Source organism: Haemaphysalis longicornis, unplaced genomic scaffold, assembly GCF_048455015.1.
Source record: "Haemaphysalis longicornis isolate Haplotype H1 unplaced genomic scaffold, Haemaphysalis longicornis Haplotype H1 scaffold_3, whole genome shotgun sequence".
Taxonomy (NCBI): domain Eukaryota; kingdom Metazoa; phylum Arthropoda; class Arachnida; order Ixodida; family Ixodidae; genus Haemaphysalis; species Haemaphysalis longicornis.
Genome location: NW_027526335.1, coordinates 151,769,003 through 151,789,551, shown reverse-complemented (window position 1 = coordinate 151,789,551; position 20,549 = coordinate 151,769,003).

Genomic DNA, 20,549 nt, shown 5'->3' with positions numbered 1-20,549 from the left:
ACGAACCCGTGACAGAGCTTTTGCGTGTGTCTGTACTGTTTTCGCGCGGCGTGCGGAGCACTAGAAAAGCTGTAGACCATTAGCGCTTCGGGAATACATACACAGTTCCTTCGAGTGCAGAACGCCTTCGATTGACAGCCTCGGATCCTTCTGTCGCTCTGTTCGAGCTATGCTGTAAGCTCGCCCCGAGGGGCGATGTTTCTATATCGTCACCGATCATCTCTCGTTATGCAGTAAACAGTTAAGTTCTGCCTTCGGCTTTTTGTCGTAAACCCCACGGCAGCAACTTTTGCTGACCGCTGTTGCGTCTTGTAGCGAGTTGTAGCGACCGCAGTCTGCTGGTAGCGGGGCCGGTCGCCGTCGCTCCGTCGAGCCAGGACTAGGGGAGAGCTTAGAGCAAACTCAACGGGTTTATTTACATTTTTACAGTGAGTTGTCGAGATGAAGACAGAAGACAGATCTTGGCGGGCCGCAGCACGCCCTTTTTGTTGACCCCCGATCCCTAGTTCCCTAGGTTAGGGATCCCCATACAAAACAATGCGGACCAATGGTGATGTGTACGTTCCTCGCTGTGAAGCACCGCCCTCGGGTAGGGGCACGCCTTTCAGGTATGTCGGCAGATGCACAGCACACGCACACAAACACACCATTGCCACTCGTCAGGACCCGCGCGGCGCCGCGTATTCTTTTGGTGTCTGCCGCGTGCTGCGTTCCCAGGGAGCCTAACAGCACAGATTAACAAGGTTCGTGGAATCACTCCGGGAAGGGTTAATGGCTTGACCATTGCCACTGCCTTCTTCGCTGTTCTGCCGCCGCCACGGGGTCCCATTGTCCGGTCGTCGCCGTCTGGGCTTTCACGCGCACACGCGTTCAGTTGCTCAGGTCGGGGGAATACCGGCGGCTCCTTAATCCCTTTTGGGGCGACAACACTCAACGCCGCTCAAAAGCCGCTGTCAATCAGTGGCCGCCGCGGCGTCGTGTCGGCCTCCTTTCGTTTCCGTCGACAAGCGGTGGGGTGGTCGACCGGCAGGTGACTGACCCGCGCAAACATGGCGCCAGTGAGTCACAACAGCTCCTCCGCCGACGGGAAGATCTCGGACGTCGTGTAGTATCAGCTGCTCGACGGGAGAGATCACAGTAGCAGCATTCTTCCAGCACCATTGAAACCACAAAGACCAACCTCCCCGAACCAGCAAGCGCCGGCAATGAGTTTTCGGCAACCAGGCTGCTCTTTCAAAGGTGCTACAATGCACCTACGCTTTTTTTTACATATGGCAACCACACTAATACTCTTGCTCACAGCTAAAAACTTAGACTGAAGTACTTAAAACACTACTCAAAATCACTACAGAAAAACGTTCCTCAACTGAAAACAAAAGAAAGCAAAAGCGAAAAAGCTAAAAGGCTCTGCTTAATGTGTCAACATTGGCGTTGGCGGAACCCTTCTTATACTTCACAGTGAAGTTAAGCTCCTGAAGCGCAAGGCTCCAGCGTAGTAGTCGCGGATTCTTTCCCGACATTTGCGACAGCCACGTCAGTGGGCAGTGGTCAGTGACGAAGACAAAAGAAGTTCCGTAAAGGTAGCAGGCCAATTTTTGGGTGGCCCACACAATGCAGGCACATTCTTTTTCTGACGCACTGTAGGCCTCCTCGCGAACTGAGAGTTTCCTGCTGGCGTATAGCACTGGGTGCTCGTTCCCGTTCTCATCCTCCTGGCACAGTATTACTCCTAAGCCTCTGTTGCTGGCATCGCACTGCACAATAAAGGGACGATCATAGTTCGGTGCATGCAGTACGGGTGAGCTAACAAGAGCCGCTTTGAGGCCTTGGAATGCACACTCCATTTCCGGGCTCCAAACTACCTTTTCTGGGGCCTTCTTGCGCAGTGCATCCGTTAACGGAGCGGCTACTTCCGAGTACTGAGGAATGTAGCGCTGATAATACCCCGTCAGTCCCAAAAAGGAGCGGATAGCAGTCTTGGTTTCTGGCTGCGGGAATTCGCTAACCGCCTCTACTTTCAACTCGTCAGGTCGCCTCCTGCCCTGCCCTACCACGTGCCCTAGGTACCGTACTTCGGCGCGAGCTAGCTGGCACTTAGCCGGCTTCGCTGTCAGTCCAGCGTGCGTCAAACGTCTGAGGACATCGTTAAGATGGCACAGGTGGTCTTCCCATGTATTGTAGTACATAGCAAGGTCGACTAAGTAGGGAACAGCGTATTCTTCAGCCCCCTGCAGAACTCGGTTCATCAGCCTTATCCCCCACTTCTCCAGGAAGCCCGCAGTCATAACACTGGTGAACACTGAACACGTGTCGCACTGTATCTCCTCAGGAAAGCCCACCCTCGACAAAATAGACAATAGTGCGTTAACTACTTCTACTGAGCTTTGCTCCTTCATTGGGATCGCCTCTGGAAATTTGGTGGCTGGACAAACGGCGGTATGCAAATACCGGTAGCCTGACTTTGCCGCTGGGAGTGGTCCCACAACGTCTGTTACCAGCCGGCGAAAGGGCCCTGAAATGAGCGGAAGGAGCTCAAGTGGCGCCTTTCCCTTCTCGTGCGGTTTTCCCACTCTCTGACAGGTTTCACACGCTCTTACGTGGTTCTCAACCTCGGTGAAGCATCCTGGCCAATAAAACGCCGTTGGGAGCCTATCTTTGCTCTTCCGAGCTCCTAAATGCCCCAACCGACCAACTCCGTGACAGAGATCAACAATGTAATGCCGATACTTAGTCGGAACTACAATCTGGTCAAACGTGCGACCTTTTGCATCCTGGTAGTGGCGGTACAAGATGCCGTTTTTGACGGGAAAACTGACATTCTTCCTCGCTACCCCTTCTCTGACTGTGTTCCCAACCTCCTTAAGGCTAGGATCGCTTTTCTGCTGCTCGATGAGCTCGTCTCTTGTCACTTTCTCCCGTACATTGTCTAGTGATTTTGATACAGGCAACGCGAGCAGCCCCTCTTCCGATTCCCCTTCAGCTATATCAGCGCTAGTCTCCTCCGACCCCTCTCTCTTTTTTTCAGTAGGCGACGGGATAGTAGACTCCGCTGAGCTGACTCCAGCTGGTGTTGCTGTACTTCCGGTGAAACTCGGTTCTTGCCGCTCTAGTTCGGCTGCTAAAGCGCGTGCTTTAGCTCTAGTCAAGGCTTGGACTGTTCCCTCGTGAAAACTTTTCCCTTGCTCTCTAAGCAGACGGTCGGTCCTATTCGAGAACAAGTAGGGGTATTGCGAGGGCAGCTTGTCTGACACCGCCGCTTCCGTCTCTACTTCTCCGAACGGCCCAGTGATGACTACTCGAGCTACCGGGAGACAAATGCTTCCATCTTCCAAAACCGGCTTAATCCATGCGCACTTGCCGTTGTAGTCTGCTTGTGCCACATAGTCAGGGTGCACCAGATCAATGGTTGCCCCACTGTCTCGTAAGACGCGGCATGGCTTTCCGTTCACTGTTAGGTTAAAAAGGTACGGACTAAGTAGCTCCTCGCTAGTAGCAGAGTCACAAGTATACGAAAGGGCTGGCCTGGGCCTACGACAGCCTATGGCAATGTGACCGACCTCCTTGCATTCGTAGCAGGTAGGTGGTTGCCTAGCGTCAAACGGACTCTTTTTGGGAGAACTCTCCGAAACCTTTGCCTCCTGTTTGTTTTGTGATCTTTGACTACTTGCAGCGAAGTCCGCCTTTTTCTGTGCCGTTATACCTGCGCCAGCCCCCTGCCATGCAGCTTACGAGGAGACAATCTAATGTTGTATTCTCACCCGGAGATGCGTCTAAAGTGCACGAAAGCACATCAGGATTACTTCCAACCAACATGTTCTTGAACCTTTTCTCTACACAATGCTGAAGCTAGTCGTTTGCGGCAATCTAACGCTCTATCACCGTCTGGGAGTGCTACCGAAACGCCGGCCTTCCCTCCTGCTCTTCACTTCTCATGAGTTGTTGGGGAGCTTGTCCAGCCCAGTAGTCAACCAACAGACCGTCTTGATCGACCGAAGAACCACCTATGGAATTTCGGATTAGGGAGACAGCCCATAATTATTGCGGAATAAGGTATCCCCTGTCTGTTTCCGGATAAGGAGATCTTGCGTGCCTTTGCAAACTTTGTCTATGTCGGAGGGAGGGGATTGCCTGTGTGCATATGTATCATTTTAATTGACTCTGCATTTTTTTACAAAGGATGCCTGAGCTGCGAATTTCGGACTTTATACTTAAAGGCCAACTGCACTCAATTTTTTCTTCGCACACATGTGATCCCAAATAAGTAGTTTATGCGCTTTAATTTGAACACAGCTCACTTGGTACTGTCTTTAAAAGTAGCTTTGAGCAGACGATGCTTACACCAGGCGGAGAATAGCCGAAACGAGTTCCGAGCGGCCTGTGACAGAGAAGGGGAATATGTTTCTGGAGCTGGAGCTTCTCCGCCAACTTGTACGGCGCTCTGTCGGGCACAGGGATGCGTTCGCCGGGACAGTTTCTCTGCTACACCACCGCGCTGTACCGCTGTCAGCATAACATGATTAAAACTAACCACACAGGTACCAGTATCCGCCATTTTTAATGCAAAATAGAGAATAGAAGCCTATCAACTAAACGCGTGCTTGCGATGGCTCTGGAATAAGCAAAACTTTTTTTACTTGAAAATGACATTTTTACTCCACAAATCAGCGTGAGACGCGCAATTGCACCAGTACATCCGTCATCCCTATTGAATTCGTCACAGATAAAGACGTCCCTTCAAAACGTCCTGACTGCTGGCACTTCCCGGGTCCAATATTTGCAATATTTGAGCTGGCCCCACGCCACCTCCAGTCCTTAGAACTCTCCAAAGTTTGACTACTTGTGTAGAGTTGTTCTTCGCGCGCGTATACACATTTGTGCGACGTTTGCCTCACTCGCTAAGTGAACCAAACTCAGCCTTGCTCGTGGTAGCAAATACCTCCGCACAAAGAACGGCCGCTGTATTCGTGAAGCTAACAAAACTGCTCCTCTCCTAAACGATAAACTAAATTTTTCTATATTTGCGAAATAAAGCAATAACCTTTGTAGAGTGTTTGATTTAGTTTTCTTGAAAGTGAAATGTTATCAACTGCACATGTCTCTTGTGGACGTATAGAAAACAGCGGTAGACGGGACTTTTTTTCGTGTTGTAGTGCATCGTCCAGCAAAGGACGCTGAGGTACGATTTAAGATCAAGTTTTAATTTGACCCTCGATGTGCAGCGAGGTTAAAAATACTGGCCCAATGTTCACACAACTGTTTCCTCGTAATGGCATTGTAAAAATAGTTCGTGATGGATCTCCGCCCGTGCATGGTTTGTACCCTTCAAAAAGAGCGATATGATAGTCGAGGCGCTGTCTAACCAAAGCTGATTTTCGAAATTGTAGGAGCAAGTAGCCTCGTAAATGTGGACCCTCTTTTTATTCGCAATGCCGAGGAGTGCCACTCTGGCAGTTATTTTGATGCAAAAATAACTGTCTGAATGTCTACTTTATTTCGATTGATGGCAACGCGAGGTTGGAATTGCGCCTAGCTCGATTAGACTGGCAAACGTTAGTGGAAGTTATTCTGTGGAAATAACAGTGCGAAACGTGACGCAGCCAACCGCATTTGGAGTCTGCAGTGAGCGACCGTCGGTACTGGCACGCACGTTTCAGGTCAACCACCTACGTTGCGTCCGGTCGCTGTAATGGGCGCATTTTTTAAAGACGATAGTCTTTCTTGCGCTACTTAAACGCAGAAATTTTGGTCTGTCTGTCTGTCTGTGACGCGATTCAGCCCCCCGGCCAAAGAAAAGTACGTATTGCGCAATAGTCCTATATACTCACAGCCAAAGGTAAACGTCTAAGCCCGGTTTATATGTTCATACTTGTCAACTTTGTTGAACAGGAACAAGACATAACCCAAACATAAGGCAGGAAATTAGTGCACAAGGGATATTTGCAGTGTTATTCATGGATGCTTCATTTTTCTATAGCAAAGTATATTCTACAGCTACTGCAGATAATGAAAAATCACGAGACCACAGCAAAAAAAGATGGTGATGATGATGCACTTAAAGATCTTGGCAGGCACCAAAAATGGGGGATTGGCCAGGGCTAAATCGGTTGTTCGACTAACTAGGTTCAACGTTCGGCTTGGAACGCACGTGGACCACGGCCACGCGGTTCTATAAATCTTGAAGTCGGTCTCCACGATTCACGCGCGTCACCGCCGTACTGCAGCGCTGGCATCGAGGAACCCAGCTTGTAGCAGTGGAACGCAGTAAATTCAAATCGCCTTGAGCGAGCAAATCCCTGGTGTGTTTACCTTGGGATGAGCGCGAGGGTGCACGAACAGCATGAGAGGTGAGCGGGAAAGCAAAAGGAGGAGAGAGAGAGAGAGAGAACAGTCTTTAATGAAAACTGGCGAGGTCAGCCCAGCTAAGATGCCTGGCTTGCTACGCCAGATGAATGCGATGACGATGATAATTATAATGATGAAGAGGAATACATATGATTTTAACTAATTACAAAGTCTGATCAAGACTTGTGTCTTTCAGGCATGCCAATAAGGCTTTCGTTGCACGAGCGGCACGTTTGGAAGAGTTCCAAGGACCTAATACGTCCCTCAGTTCTAGTTTTGCGGACAGCGGCCGGCCCAGGGACACTGCAAGAGACACTCTTTGTGTAGTAAAGCGCACACAGTCACATATTAGGTGTTGGAGGTCTTCACGCACACCACACTGTGGGCACAGAGGCGAGGAGGACTGATTGATTTTGTAGCAGTAGTATCGCGTGTAGGCGACGTTCAACCGCATGCGGTGCAGTACTGCTTCATCATGCTTGGATAGTCCCGGTGGCATCTTAAAATTACAATGCGGGTCGATAGAGTAGAGGGGCGCGTAATGGCGGGATGCGTCTGCCCAAAGCGATCGCTGCATGCTCCATGCCACACTAGATGCAAGGGCTGAAGCATCTTTGCGAGAAAATGGCACCGGTATTTTTGATCCGCGTTGGTCATGCGCTTTGGATGCTGCAACGTCCGCCTTCCCATTTCCAGTTATCCCGCAATGGGCAGGGAGCCACTGAAGTGCTATTTGATGGTGCGCTTGCAGAGCTTGAAGATGTAAAGCTTGTACATCAAGCACAAGCTGATCTTGGGGGAAAGACGCCAGACATTGCAGTGCAGCCCGAGAGTCCGTGAAGATGGCCCCCGTGCGTGCCGGCTGCTCGATGATGTGAGCCAAGGCCATCCGCAGAGCTGCAAGTTCGGCGGCCGTAGATGATGTTTTGTGGCTGAGCATGGCACTGAGGGTGGTGCGGGACGAAGGTATCCACACTGCGACAGTGGATGATGTGGATGACACCGATCCATCAGTGTACAGATGTGTGTGACCTCCGTATGTGTTGTACATATATTCAAGAGCAAAAAACCGCAGAGCGGCAGGTGGAAAATGCTCCTTGCGTGTTATTCCGGGCACCGTGGTCACTATTTTCATGGGCGGGAACATCCAGGGCGGGTGGAGATGAAGTGATGGCGGCCGGTAATGCTGCGGCAGGAAGTCGCACACTTCAGGGACTGAACTTGGCGCTAAAGGGTGGTCGCATTGCCTGGCCACAATACGCAGTCGCACACGGAGAAGCTCCTGCGTGCCGAGAGCCAAGGGTGACAGACGTCGGCATTCCGTCAATGTTCCAACAGTAGATGTAGTTTTCGGAACACCAATGCAAGTCCTCAAGATCTGTGCTTGCATGGACTCTAGAGCCTTGATAGTTCCTTTAGAAAGCGGGTCCAAAATGGCGATGCTGTAGCGTATGAGGCCAACGCACAGCGCTTCGTAGAGCCGAAGGAGAGAGTTAACGGAGCAACCGCCGGAGTTTCTGGAGAGCATGCTGAATATACGGGCGATTGAGGTAAGCTTCTCCTTGAGATGGCGGACATGAGGTGACCAGGTGAGTGACCTGTCGAATGTCACCCCCAGAAACCTATAGCTGGGAAGGTATGGAATGTCAGTGCCGCCAACAGTGAGCCGGTAGTGCGTGAGGTCCCGCTTCGTAAACGCCAACGCAGCACATTTGCTAGCCGAAATTTCCATTCCTCGGGCTGCCAAGAACGATACAATGGAGTTGATTGCTCGCTGCAGTCTCGACCGCAGCACACGTCTGTTTCGGCCAGAGCTCCATATGCAAATGTCGTCCGCGTACAAGGAGATTTCAACCGACTGGGGCAAGCATTTTTCCAGGCCTATAATGGAGATGTTGAACAGCGTGGGGCTTATCACCCCGCCCTAGGGAACACCTCGAGTCACTCTGTACAGTGCTGAGTCGCCGCTGTGTGTTGACATGTATACATACCTATCGGAGAGATAGTCTGATAGCCATGCATACATGCGGCCTCATATTCCTGAAGACTTCATCGCCGAGCGAATGGCATCATGCGCTACGCAGTCATAGGCTGATTTGATGTCCAGGAACACAGCAATGATGATGTTCCGCCGATACTTAGCTTGTTTTATGCTGGTTGCAAGGGCAATGGCATTATCGATGCTGCTGCGGCCCTTGCGGAAGCCAGACATCTGCGGCGGGTATACATTTCTGACTGTCAAATCCCAGTCCAAGCGATACAGCACCATCTTCTCCATCAGTTTGCCGACACAGCTCAGGAGGGCTATGGGACGGTAAGACTCTATGGCCGTTGGAATTTTCCCTGGCTTAAGAACTGGCGCAATGCGGGCGTGTTTCCATTTCGGCTCTAGTCGGCCGGTCTCCCATGAGCGGTTAAAAACGTTTAGAAGGCAGCCTTTCCCCTTTTCGCCTAAATGCGAAAGGGTTGTATAGCTGACGTCGTCCGGACCTGGGCACGTGGATTTTTTGATGGAGGCTAGTGCAGCCAGCAGTTCTGCCATTGAGAATGGAACGTCCATGGCACACGACATCGCTGGGGAATCCTCGCTCTGGGGCGAAGATGATGGTGGTACAGGTGTCGGCGCCGTGGTAATTTTCTTACAGAAGGCGTTAGCGACGTGTAGGTCAGTCGTGTTCGTGCTGAGGGCAATTGAGCTAAAGGGGTGAAGTTGACTTGGTGGGGCCCGCAGGCTTCGAACGAGGCGCCATATTCTGGAAAGCGGCTTCCTCGGGTCCAACTTCGAGCAGAAGGACTCCCATTCGCGCTTGGCAAGCTTGGTCATATGCCTCTGGACCGCCCTCTGAGCACGCCTGGAAGCTCGGATATCCTCAGGCGCTAGCGTCCGACGGGCTCGTCTTTCGGCTCGTCGACGCACTGCTCGAAGCCTCTCATACTCTGCGTCAGCAGTGCTGTATTTGGGTGGCAGCCTCATCACTTTGGTGCTGGACTTACGAGCTCTTGACATTGTATCCACGAAGGAGTCATATGAGCTCACTGAGTCTGCACACTCCTCCATCGCAGTTGCAAATGCTTCCCAATTTGAACAGCGAATTACACGCTGTTGGCGGATACCCGTAAGACCATCCACTGAAATGTAGGTCGGAACGTGATCACTGCCATGCCCTTCAATGTCCGCTGTCCAGCTCGTCCTAGCAATAAGTTGCGATGAGACGACTGTAACGTCAAGGGCGCTTGATACCTTGTCCCGGAAGAACGTCGGCTCTCCAGTGTTGACGACGCACATACCGTGCCGTTGAGCAATGTCAAGGAGGCGCCGCCCTTTGACTGTCGTTTTTACACTGCCCCGAGAGGGATGGTGAGCGTTGAAATCTCCAGTCAAAATGTGCGGGGCTGGTGTGGCGCTGATGATGCTTTCTAGGCGGTTTGTATTTAATGCCACGCCAGGCGGAATGTAAGCAGCAATTATTGTGAATGATAGACGTGCGCCCCGCACAGTTGCTGCCACGTATTCATTCGATACGTCTGGTGGTAAGCTATGCACCACTGAAGAGAGGTCGTTTCTCAGGGCCACTAAAACTCTTGATATTTCTACACCAGTTTTCGACTGCACAACTGTGTACCCGGAAAGGCGTATATCGTACGACAATCTTGATTCTGAAATAGCAATCACGGGAAATTTGTGCTTTAGGGCGAGTTTACGTAGATCAGGGAGGCGTTGTTTGAGTCCGCAGGCATTCCACTGGAAAACTGTGGCTTTGTCACGAATTTCGTTAACTCTGGGGGCTGTCACCACACGAGTCGTAGCAGCTACCGCCATAGTGCAAGGAAAGGAGAGATATAGTTCAGGAGAGTCAAGAGCGCCGCGGCTACGGGAGACGTCAGAGGGGCGAGAAAGACGCGAACAGCCTCTACAAGAGAGGACAGCACAGAACACCAGCCCTCGGTACTTCCGTCAACTGCACGCTGCGCTGGCAAAGACGTCCGATGGGCAGATTTTGAAGACCCTGCAGCTGGAGTAGGAGTCTTGGCTGGTGGCGGATGAGGCGCTGCTGTCGATGCAGACGATGACGCATCTTTTGAAGAAGACGCGGGGGTTGCTCTTGGATCCCGCTCTGGCAGAGCTTCTGCAGCAGAATGCTGCTGCTGCGGCTCGCGCCGCAGGACCGGTAGAGCTGGGAAGTCCTCATCGACGTTGGTGGAGATGAGACCCGCAGGTGGCTGTTCTGGCTTTTCCGAGTCTTTGCGCCCAGTGTGACGCCGCTCTTGTAGGGCTGATTTTGCTGACTTGTAGTCAACATGGCTTGCTGTCTTGAGTTTCAAAATCGCCTTCTGATTACGGCGGACGGAGCAGTGAATAAAGGTAGATTCGTGGCATTTCCTTGGCAAATGTTTACAAAGACTATCGTCTTTTGACGACATTTGCAACAAAAGGAGCAAATACGCGGCCAATTTTTAGTTGAAGCTTCTAGTTCGCCAGTCGTCACGAGCCGTTTTCTACGCGCGCGTTCATGTTCAAGACGCTGTATATCGCACTTTGCGGTCTTTTCATGTGTACTACTCGATGACATTATTTTTTCACTGCTGAAAATTTGAGTGCGGTTGGCCTTAAAGCTATTCAATCAGCCAAAACGTTGCTAACGTCACTTTGCTCTAAGCACATTTGTTGAACAGCGAATGTTCTGTTCACTGCTTTCTCCATATGCAGGTGTTGCTCAGACCGCAAAAAGACGTCCCAAGCCGGGCAGCGTTCCATACAACAGCCGCTGTCAACAGCGTAAAATGACCATAGCAACAGAGGACGTAAGTTTACAGACAGGTTTTCTAGTGGTGTGAAATAAAGAGAAGTAGGGTAAGAGGTATTCGCACAACCTAATTGCTTTTTGCGTCACCAAAGATATATTATGTACTTTTTTGTGCCGAAAAAAGACACGGGAGGAGCAAAATGCGGCGAGGACATCCGTTATGTTACGTATACAACTTATTTAATTGATCGCAATAATTTCAAGATAATTTTGTTCGAAAAGTCTGATTATAGATATATTTCTGGGCAGATCATACGTCAACACTTATATCTTTCAGTGGATAGACCGAGGAGATAGACGCTTGCGTTCTTTGAGCCCCTGCTGAAATCCAGAGATCGTGAACGTCAGCGTCGGATGCCTCAAAACCCAAGTTTACGTTTTGCTAATGGCGCTTGAATACAGCTCCGTATCGCATCGAAAACTCCAAAGCGATCAGATTGTATTAGGGAGGCCGGGGGCCAAGAAAATGCTGCACGCGGTACTATTCTAGAATGCGGTATCCGCCACGCAACCACCGGAGCAGCGAGAGGTGAGGGTGAAAGGATCATTTGAAGTATTCTGGCTGAAGACACGGAGTTATAGTAAAAGCAATCGCACAGAAACGTAGGTTGGCCAGGGTCGTTAGAGGTGTTTCGTTCGGCGAAAGGAAGCCGCCCATCCAACCAAGGTTCCTTCGGGGAGGGCTCAGAAAAAATCGTCTGTAGGTAACTGCCGAAACGCGCCATGCCCATGTTGTGACGTTGTTGGGGAGCCAAAAAAGTAGTGACTACTATACTCCCTGATACAAAATTTGTGCGCAGCGCTAACCTCTAGGTCATGGCGCATATCTGCTGCGCCCCAGGAAGTGCTCGTGTGTTCAGTGAACGCCCGGCAGCGCGCCCTACTCGGCTGCTCTTGTCTTCTTCTTCTTGTTCGATCGGCCACACGATCACGCCGCTCTGCAAATTGTTTGGTTTCTTCCGTGCCAACACTTCCCTTGACGTGAAGTTCGGTGTTCAAACCAGTGTTGTACGGAACGGCGTTCCAAGGAACGACGTTCCTGGAACTCTTTTCTTTTGGGAGGAACGGAGGAACGCCACAGTTCCATTAAGGGTCGGTGGAACTGTAACGATAACTCGTTAGGTTTATGAAGGAACGGCAGGAACGACGTTCCTTGTGAAAAACATTACATCGCTAGGATTTCGCTGTTTTTGATGCCAAGGCTCGAGTACAAAAATCCACAAGTCGCTACTGTGTTTCTCTTTCTATAAGCTGGCCAATTTGTCCGCCCTACAGCGGAACGTGCTTCCTCGAAGGTAAAGGCAGAAGAATGACCACGCAGCGAGCCGCAGCTTGTGCTAGCTTTCATGCCATTTTCGCTTACGCGGTGGCGTTCGACGGGTGTAGCGCAGCCACGAGAATGCTTTTCACTTTTCATAGTTTGTCTCGGAAGGCCAGGATGCGCGTCTGCACGATAGAATCGTTCCCTGCCGGTGAAAAGTTGTCCAAGTCCGAGCGGCACCGCAGGTCCCTTGTGAAACCATCGTATTTGTATATTGTCAGGGGTAATTACCGCATTAGTGCGCGCAAGGCGGTTGTGCGTTGTTGTCGGGGAGTTGCGCTCCGTGTGAGGTCATTCGAAGGAACACCGGCTCCGCAGCATTTCGGGATGTTGTAGTGCTCGAAGGTGCAGAGTACGCGCGCCGTTCGTCACGGCGCGGTCTATCGCCGATCTGGCGGGAATTGGTTGATGGTGAGTGCAGGGATCCTGACAGTTCGGTGAAGGACATTTCGGTGCAAGATGTTTCGGTGCGGACTTTTCGGTGCACGGACATTTCGGTTCACGGACATTTTGGTGCACGGACATTTCGGTGCACAGACATTTCGGTGCAGGGACTTTTTGGGGTAGGACGTCTCGGTGCGGATATTTCGGTGGACGGGATGTCCCAGGCATCCTTCTAAGAACATTTTAGCTTTAATATTGTAATGTTGTCAGCGATATGATTTCAAGTGCGAGAGTTGCATTTGCGCCGCCATGCGCGGAAACCAATGCTAAACCGATGCGGGGCATCAGCGCGTAAAACATAATTTCGGTAGTAGATGTTAAAAATTAACGATGTTAATTTACTCCCGTTCAACCTTTTGCTGTATTTTGACATTCATGTGAACAATCCTAATACTTAAATCGTTACCGAAGCGCTTTGATTTCACTTCACACAAAGCTGCAGGACGCAGCTCCTTTTAGTCCATTCCGATCTCTCCTCCCGCGCCCACACCATTTCGCGCCAAACCGCCGCGAAAAGAATGAAAGAAAAGAAACGAGCTAGCTTAGGTACATGTGCATTCCCTTTTAATTATTTTATCAATCTCCTCTTCGTTACATTCAGTGTCGGTTCTAGCTACTTCAACACTAACCAACGATCGCACTTACAGTGGCGTTACTAAAGCGGGATTCACACGACGGAGGAGGAGGCGCGCGGAGGCGGACGGATGTGTGACGTCAACAGCACGTGACCGGATTATCTGGCATGGCGGCGCATCCACACGCGCGGAGCTACGCGGAGTGACTATACTCGGTTACAACTCAAGAACGGCACTACCTCATGTAGTGTATCACTCCGCCAAAGCGCCGGAGCCGTGACGGCAGTGCGCGGGCGTTTTGAAAGGGGTTTGCTATGAATGCGTGATATCGTCTGCCTTGTCTCACGCAGTTTGTTTGTCGTCACTGGAGTCGTTTATAAGCATATTAAGTACAAAAAATCACGGGAACGGCTCACTCCATGTTCAAAATATTCCCAGTAACGCTCTACTTGCGCCGCGCGGAGAAACATCCGGCTACGGTGATAAGGCACAGCGGCAACTTCCGGTGCAGTTCTTAAGTTGTCACCGAGTATAGCATACGACAGCGCCGATGAACGGGTTCCATTCCCCGCCGAGGGCCACCGCCATCGAGCGAAAACACGCGGAGGTATTTTCTTTTCCGGAGCCTCCGCGGGCTATCCCCACCGAGGGGTGGAGCCTAAAACCAGTCACATGAGCGGGTACCGCGGGCCAGAAAGAGGGTTTCTCCGTCGTGGGAATCCCGCTTAAAGGGGTGGGGGGCAGGGTGGGGGGAGGGCTGGACCACCTGCTATCAGCCCCCTTGTTAGAGAGAGGGGTGTAACTTGTTTTTCTACAATGTGCAAACTGGATGTCGAAAACTTGACGACTGTCGCAGCTCTCCTCAAACCAGCCTATGCATTTTTTTCTTCTTATAATGGAAGAAAGCATGTATATCGCGGTGTCCATGATATGCGTGACTTGAAGAGTTAATTGCCGATGGGGCGACCTAAGGCGAAGAAAGAGCGATTCCTAGAGAGGGGCGCCGTCGGTATGAGCGGGACGCGCGAAAGAGCGTAACCAGCAAGCTTGTTTCTTGATGGGGGCGACAGGCGCAACGATACTGGTCATTGTGTCTTCAGCTGCTTAAAGTTCGGGTGGCTTTTTGTTGCGCATTAGAGAGATTCTGTGAGCTCATGGTGAACGTATAGCTTTTTCTTTTATCAATGCGGTGACGCTTCGGAGGCCTGTAGGGTTTTCAAGGGAAACAGAAAATAATGAGTGAAAAAGAAATGTGGGGCAGATTGAAACCTACAGACGAAGGTTGGGAGGGGGTGTGTGGGGGCTGTGACAAAGAATTAAAGTGAGCTGAAAGGACACGTGCAAATATAATGCCATAATACAGGAATGAATGGTACTTATAAGTACAACCAGTACGTGCTTTATCAGCTGTTTCTAAAAAGGCTCGTTCTTACTCCACGACAATATCCTGTATACTTGTCTGTAAATAAGATAGCGACAACAGTGTTCGCAAATTCATTTTAGCATGGCAGCGCAGCCTACATAGAGCTTTTCATATGATTTTGTGGATTTTTTGCGGGCAACCGAATGGATACAAACATTCGGTCCGACTTTCCATTAAAACATTTCGTCCGAGCTGCTTTCTTTGGATAGTGAAAGTGCGCCTTTTATCCAGAGAAAACTACATAAAAATGCATTACACCACCGTAAACACTGGGTAATTGTCTTAGCTAATTTGCGTGCCTCTAGAAGGAGCGAATATAAATCAACGCCTTGCCATAAATTTAAAACATGAGCAAAAGAATGCAATCACTTGGCTGCATAGCAGGTGTTTTCTGAACAAGGTAGCAAACAAAAGTATACAAATGTTTAAGTTATAATAAAAACTGGTCAGAATGAAATACGGCATCAATGTAAAGATGCAATCACTGCGCTAATTAGTGCTAAGCACTCACGTTATGCGGAAATAAAAATATAATGGGTGTTTCAAACAAGCAAGCACCGATAATTCGGCCGCCGATAAGCTTGCGTACCGAAATGTCCAGGCACCGACATGTCCGTGCACCGACATGTCCTAGACCCGGGATTGCCAGGATCTTTTGTATTGCACGCGTCATGTCGACAATGGACAGGAATTTCGTCACTGATGGACCTAATTTCTTCGCGCGATGTATGGACAATACCTGAGAGACGTCGTCCGAAGGTCGACGGCCAGCGTTGAGACTTGCTTTAGTTGGTCGGTTTCAACCTGTGTGTTGATGAATACCTGGGAGTGAGAGTAAGCGTATGGATCACGTAATTGTTTGTGTACAAATCTTTGGGTTTTGTTTATCTGGTCAGTCAGCGGCCTATAGTGTGTGTTAGTTACTAGGTCCTCAAGTCGTGGTTTTTGTGTAATAAAACCGATGTGTTTGGTGTTCTTGGACAGTCAAAGCAAGAGCTTGAGTCCCGTCAGTTTACGAGACGAGAGTAAACGTGGAGCCCCTCGTGAGTTAGAAATGTCTAACTGAGATCATTTAGCATTTATCTGTTTTTTACGTGAACTTTATATATCAGGGGCGCAGTTAACATCTCCTGAGTTTGTGCGGTGCTCCCTCAGAAAATTCATAATTCATATAAGAGCGTTTCTTTGGATCTTTTTATCTCCAGATAATCTACTGCCGGCGGTGTTCATATTCGTATATTATACGTAGTTCGATGTGAGTTTTAATTTTATCAGCTTATTTCGCCTCAGGATTATCCAAGACCGTATTTTATTTTCTTTAAATGAAATGTGACGTTAATGTAATGACACGTTCCAATGTTCGAAGTGGAACTGGAACGCGTTCCTTTCGCAATAAAGGAACTTGTAACGGGAACTCGTTTCAAAATCGGGAAGGAACGAGGAACGAGCTTTCGTTCCTATTTTAGAGGAACGTGTACAACACTGGTTCAAACATCGATCTCACCCTCCTGCACTCCTGGACGCCATAAAGTCGGCGACGGCAAGTCCATCTTTTCACCTTTTGGCCCATTTTCTCATGTACGTGCGCTAAGCCTAACGTGATCCCAGGGCGCCCATAACGCGGCTTCCAGGGCGCGATCCCTTTCGCCTTCTTCGAGCACCTGTCTTCGAACACCTGTCCTTTGAACACCTGTCCTGAAACGACAGCGCCGCAGAGGTTGCGAGAGTCTGGGGCTGGATTTGAGGAGAGCGAGCCATTCTGTTCTTTCTTCTCCGCTCCCCTACACCGCAACAACCTTAAAGAACGCACAAATCACACCAATAACAGCCACCAAAACATACATGCAAGCATTGGGACTAGACACAGAGTCGCACCCCCTATTGATGAATGAGCCAGCCCGAGATACCAACCAGTGTGTACCGCCACCCATTCAAGTGGAAACTCATTCTGCTCGCGGATCGCCCGTCACCCCTATAAGCGATGTTTTCACCATGCTTAAATAACTACGCTGGGAAATGAACGCTGAAAAAAAGGGGCAGTTGTGCACAGTAGGGGTAATTATAAAGGCAACCCATCGTCACGTAATCGAGACTACAACAGACACCATTGCACTGCGTGTAATGCGGCTTTTTTAGTGCTTACCTCTTTTGCTCTGCAATAAAACATGGGAGAGAACTGTTGTTTGACGGATAACGGGGTACTTATGCAGATTTTTATCAAACTGCACATTTTGTAGTTTGAAAACGTGAAAATTTTTAAAAAGACGTTTTAGAAACTGGAGACCATGCAATCATAACTGCCATATTTATTGCACATGTTTGGTTCCCTTGTTGTTGTCACTGCAATCTGAAACCTTTTTTGTGGCGGCACAAGCCCACATTGGTGCGATCAGAAAATACCTCGCCAACACGCACATAAAACATCGATCGTAGACGCAGCCAATGGGACGATTGCATAAAAATATTTTCACAGTTTATTACAGCATACGAGCAAAAAACCTCACGATCTGCAGTGAGGCTTAGAGTTGTGGACAGGAACGATTACAGCATCTGAGCGACATCTGGAGGGTTGTTTCAAATACGGAAAATCGACAATAGAAGCGCATCTAGGCCGCAGCCTGCATCCAGATTAATGTATAGCTGTATGTTATATGCAAATATATTAAAGACGATAGTCTTTCTTGGGCTACTTAAACACAGAAATTTTGGTCTGTCTGTCTGTCTGTCTGTCTGTGACTCGATTCAGCCCCCGGCCAAAGCAAAGTAGATATTGCGCAATATTCTTATATACTCACAGCCTAAGGTAAACGTCTAAACCCGGTTTATGTGTTCATACTTGTCAACTTTGTTGAACAAGAACAAGACATTACGCAAATATAAGACTGTAAATTAAAATTAGCACACAAGGGATATTTGCAGGGTTCCTTTAATAAAAAATTCATGGATGCTTGGTTTTTTGATAGCAAATGATATTCTATATCTACTGCAGAATATGAAAAATCACGCGACCGCAGCAACGAAACATGATGGTTATGATGTACTCAAATATCTTGGCAGGCACCCACAATGAGGGATTGGCCAGGGCTAAATCGGTTGTTCCACTAGCTAGGTTCCATGTTCTGCTTGGAACGCACGTGGAGCACGGCCACGCGGTTCTATGAACCTTGAAGTCGGCCGCCTCGATTCACGCGCGTCACCGCCGTACTGCAGCGCTGGCATCGAGAAACGCGGCCTGTAGCAGTGGAATGCAATAAATTCAAATCGCCTTGGTGTGTTTACCTTGGGATGAGCGCGACGGTACAGGAACAGCGTGAAAGGTGAGCGGGAAAGCAAAAGGGGGCATTTCCTTGGCAAATGTCTACAAAGACTATCGTCTTTTGGCGAAATTTGCAACGAAAGAAGCAGATACGCGGTCAGTTTTTGTATTCCGCTGTAAAATGCGCCGAAATACTGTTTGATATTAATTATTGTAACATACCCATTTTAGATTTACTACGTGCTGAACTGTACTTGTCTGCTTGAAGAAAATAAGTCCGCGAAGCATGCTGCTGGTGTTAAATGTATGGTAAGTACCGTTATCTATGCTTACATGTCCGCATTTAAAAGGGAAAAGTCTTTTTGGGCTAATCAAACGCGGAAAAGTAGTTCTGTCGGTCTGTATTTCAGAAAACGTTTATTTGAGAGCACACAAAAAACCTTACACTACAAACACAGGACACAGAACATTCATGTTAAATGCCTACAGGTGCATACAGACACTGGCAATGTCCAGCCCAATCACGTTAACTATGGGAAGTAAGAGGAACGCGATTGTATAACCATACAATCAAATGAATAGCTATGTACAAAAAGAATAAGAATACATGTCACTAAAGAGAATCAGCTATACCACACTGGTTCGAACGTTGGGGCTTTTCGCCCTTCCTGTACAGAACCAAAAGCATATAACCGTTGCCTAAGAAAGTCCTTTTCACTACGGCAGGAGTACTCCCCCGACAGGCAAGAGATAACTTGTGCGGCTTAAAGTAGGCCCAAAGCCGGACGACAGTTTATACATGTGGTTATATATCGCCCGATTTTGATTACTGGTTGCTACTGACTCACAATCCCTAGTGCACAACACGCCACAATGACCGTGAACGACGCATTTTTGGACCACATGCGTTATTTTCTAGTGTGGACAATTGGGCACACTCAACGGCTCGTAATACCCCAGCTCTTAGAGGCGCCACATGAAATCTCACAAAAGAACAGGCAAGAAGGAAGAGGTCAGTGTGCCCCAACGTGTCTCACTCGTTTCGTTTTCACGAGAAGTGGGCATTAGTGATAGTAAATGAGCGGCCATGATGTCAACCACGCGGTCTTCTAGAATGCTTTCTATGGGGTATACGAATGACAAGTGCCTATAAAAAGATACAGATACCTTATAGAACCCTGGCGTGAATTCTGCGTGTGGCGTGTGGTTCATGGCCACTCCAGGCATTGGTACACGCAAGTGAGTACCGAAGAAGTATATTGCCACAAGACATGCTGGGCAAGCCTCTCTTCGAAGTAGGCTCAGCAAACACCACAACGAAAGCTCTGAACAGAAGATAAATACTGAGAGGAATGCGATCTCCCCGCCATTCCGCGGCTGTTCGAGGACTGGTCGACAGATCAGTGCTGCTCTACCTCCCGATGAAAAGGAACCGACCGTAGATTGGATTCTAATTTACACTTTTAATGGTTGCTTGGCCACTTGGCATGCATACGATAACTTCCTACACAATGCCGAGTGTACTAGAAATCGTCCCTCCAATAAAAGCAAATCAAAATTGCGCATTGTTGACATTCCGACGAATTGCTGCGAGTATCACTTGCCACATGCTATTTGATACCCCAAAGTTGTATTGTATGTCAAGAACAGTAATTCTGGACAGTGACTGTGTGGGGAAAGAAGCGGATATGAACGTACTAGACGAGCCTAGGGACAGGTAATGGCATTTGGAAAAATTTATGTTCTGTTAAAAACATTTTTTTGAAAATACACACAAAACTTTACACTACAAACACGGGACACAGAAAATTCATGCAAAATGACTATAGGTGTATACAGACAATGACAATGTTAGCCCAATCACCTTAATTGCGGGCAGTAGGAGGAATGGTATTGTATAGTTTACCAACACATTTATAGATATATACTAAAAGAATCGGAATATATGTTGCAAAAGTAGTAGTAGAATAATCTTTATTAGAAAAGGAGGACAACTAGTCACGAAGGAAGAAAATGATGGGGAGGGAGGGTAAGGGAAAATAAACAAAATCAGGCACCTCTCCGTCAAACGGCGACTGTGATTGAGCACGAAGGTTTATCGTTACGAATCATCGTCGTCTTTGCACAATGGGGTGCCGCATTTTTTGTCTACTTTTGCACATTCATGCACAACTCTTTCCAAATCCAAAACACTTAGACCATGTCAAAATAGGGCAATCAGATAGACGCCGGCTTAATAACACGAGCCACACAGGTTTGATTCCGGCCCACGGAAGCATTCTCTGCTTTCACTTCGCCCCTTCTCACGTTACAGACGCAATGAATGAGAATACTAAAACGTCGATTTAAAATGCTGGCAGTTTCTAAACGGTCAGTTGATTGA